This window comes from Canis lupus, chromosome 8, assembly GCF_003254725.2.
Source record: "Canis lupus dingo isolate Sandy chromosome 8, ASM325472v2, whole genome shotgun sequence".
NCBI classification, from domain to species: domain Eukaryota; kingdom Metazoa; phylum Chordata; class Mammalia; order Carnivora; family Canidae; genus Canis; species Canis lupus.
Window position 1 is genome coordinate 44031034 of NC_064250.1, and position 2694 is coordinate 44033727.

The 2694-nt window shown below is 43.0% G+C and overlaps 1 long non-coding RNA gene across 1 annotated transcript; it reads right to left on the bottom strand.

The window, feature by feature from the left end:
- Positions 1–544: 544 nt before the first annotated feature.
- LOC112657455 (uncharacterized) lies at positions 545–1767 on the bottom strand. Its single transcript, XR_003135029.3, has 2 exons — positions 1636–1767; positions 545–1428 (listed from the first exon to the last, which is right to left on the bottom strand). It is a non-coding gene; the product is annotated as an uncharacterized LOC112657455 (long non-coding RNA).
- Between the last annotated feature and the right edge of the window lie 927 nt (positions 1768–2694).

Here is a 2694-nt window from a genome sequence, read left to right on the forward strand (position 1 = left end):
TGAATTGGGCCTCACAAGATCTTCTGCAGCCACAAGGTTGCCATTGTGGGCTTACCTGGGTCATTGCCCTTGGACACTAGTTATGGTCTCTGAGGTTCAGAGGCTAGGTCTAGATGGGAAAGAACATGTTTCTGTTATGATAAAGAGGGAAAGGAAAAGAAATCCTGCCATTTGCCACAACATAGATGAACCTGGAAGGCATTATACTAAGTGAAATAAGCCAGACACAAGGGCGAATACTGTATGATCTCACTTATATGTAAAAATCTAAAAAAGTGGAACTCACAGAACCGAAGAGTAGAATGGTGGTTCGTGGGAGCCAGGGGATATCAGGAAACATTGGTCAAAGAGTGCAAACTCAGTTATAAGAAGAATAACTTCTGGGGATCTAATGTCTAGTATAGTGACTGCAGTAAATAATACTGCATTGTATTCCTGAAATTTGCTAAGAGTAGATCCTAAGTGTTCTCATCCCTGGAAAACTTACACATATATGAAGTCACACATTGTATATCTTTTAAAGAATCACATTGTACAATGTAAATATATGCAATTCCTATTTGCCAATTCCACCTTAAAGGTGGCCTAAAAAATTTTTTTAATTAAAAGAGCACAAGGTGAGACATGCAGAAAAAGGCTGAGGCTCTAAAGCAATTCCCCAGAGGAAAGGTTGAAGGAAAGAAGTAGACAGGGTAAAAGTGGCAACGAGTGAGGTAAACGGGATGCTGGGCAGTGACCACGGTGATGGGCCAGGGTGACCAAAGGGAAAAGCAGTCACACCAGACTCAGAGTTAGGGTACCCGAGTGAGGGGCGGCCCAGCTGCCATGACATCAAGAGTTCACAGGCCAGGTGAGGGCCATGATGCATCCATTCCTTCACAGATGGCACAGTTCTTTACAGAAAGCCGTTGAAACCCCACAGCATTCTAGGTGGAGCCAGCCTCGAGTCCCCGGAGCCTTTAGCCTGGTTCCGTCTTCTCTCAATATTCCTAGCTGAGATACCAAGCCATGCTTCCCCTGGGGGAGAGCGGTCCTCTTCCCGCAGCAGGGCTGCTGCCCTCTGCCAGGGCTCCCTTGCCCACCTGCAGGGTACTTAGGCCAGTGCACGGTTGTTTGCCTATTGCCTACCGTGGAGAAGTCAACAAAGCTAAAAATAACAGAGTCTGGGATGGAGCACAGTGATTAATCTGCTAAATTCTGCAGAGAGCCAGGAGCAGCAGGGAGACAGACGGAACAGGCCCCCAAAGCACCCTGGGCAGTCTCTTCCCTGAGAAATCATCATAAAACTTCTGGTCTTGATCTATCGACTATTCTCCCTTCACCAGTGAGAAATGCGCTTCTTGAGGTAAAGAAAACAGCTCTTTGAAAGGTTTGCTCCTTCTCAAGATGGCGACAGCACCAGCTGTTATAACGTCTTCTTCTGCGACGCTGATTAAAAAAGAGAGAGAAGAAAAACAATGATGTTTACCTAACTGTGAGAACAATATTTGTGGTTGGGAAATTATACATACAGAAAAGGATGAGGAAAATTCACCCAAATATCACCACCTAGAGATAACTATTATTAAGGTTACTAATTCTATAAAATTTTACTAATTTTATATAACTATATAGTTAATATATATTTGGGTCTACCTGAGGTCATTTGGTAGCTACATTTCTGTATCCCAATTTTAAATTTATCATTAGTTAGCAGTCATTTTCCCAATGACAGTATCTTTTGTAATTCCCCACACTGGGCTCTAGGCTCCAGCCATACCAAGAGAAGTAAGGCAGAGAGAGGTTGGGTGGGCAAAAGTCCAAATTATGTCCCATGTGGTTGTTTTCTGAGGTAAACACTGTTGTATTATGACCTTGGCGGTTTCCTGGCTTTCCACTCCAATTCATAAGAGGATGTCATAGAAAGAGGACAAGAGAGACTCAGAGACCCAGGGACTGGTTTTTAGAGCAGATGATTTTCTTTGATGTGTAGCGGCCACACAGACTTGCTGCGATGCCAGATACATTGCTGAGGAACGTACACACACACACACACACACACACACACACACACAAATGGCATTAAAAATTTTTTTGGCCACCCGTATCATGTCACACGTCCTGACTTTTGCCTTAGTAAGTAGGCCCTTTAACCAGGGAACTGGGCCAATTAGTAGTCATAAGAGATGAGGAGAGCTGTCTCTGGCGAAGATACTATCAAAGATGAACTGTTCTCTGCCTGACTCAGAACCATAACTTCAGCTTCATTTTAGGTTCACATGAGTCTCTTAATGGCATTTGTAATGAATTCGCCCTATGGAAAATTTTAATCAGCTTTTGTAGTCTTACAATGTGGGTGTCTTTGTTATCTTTTTTATTCTTACTGTGGCGAGGTGAAAGCAGGAGCCAAACATAAACCCAACCCACTTCTTGACCAGCCTTAATCATAGCATATTTTTAACTTTATTGTCTTTCTTACTTATCAGACTGCAGAGGGTCACATGAGGAGCCATTATCACATGAGGAACAGGCACTGTTAGCTGCCCATCCAACAGTCATTTCCTCCTTCTTTAGCCTTGACCACAATAAGAGAAAAAGAGTTTAAAAAGCACTGCAAAGGTGGGAGTAAAAAGACTGAATAAATATAGATTTATTTATACTTATGCCAGTCATGAGAATCGTAAACCCCTTTGCCAGATACTCACTTTTCAGCCT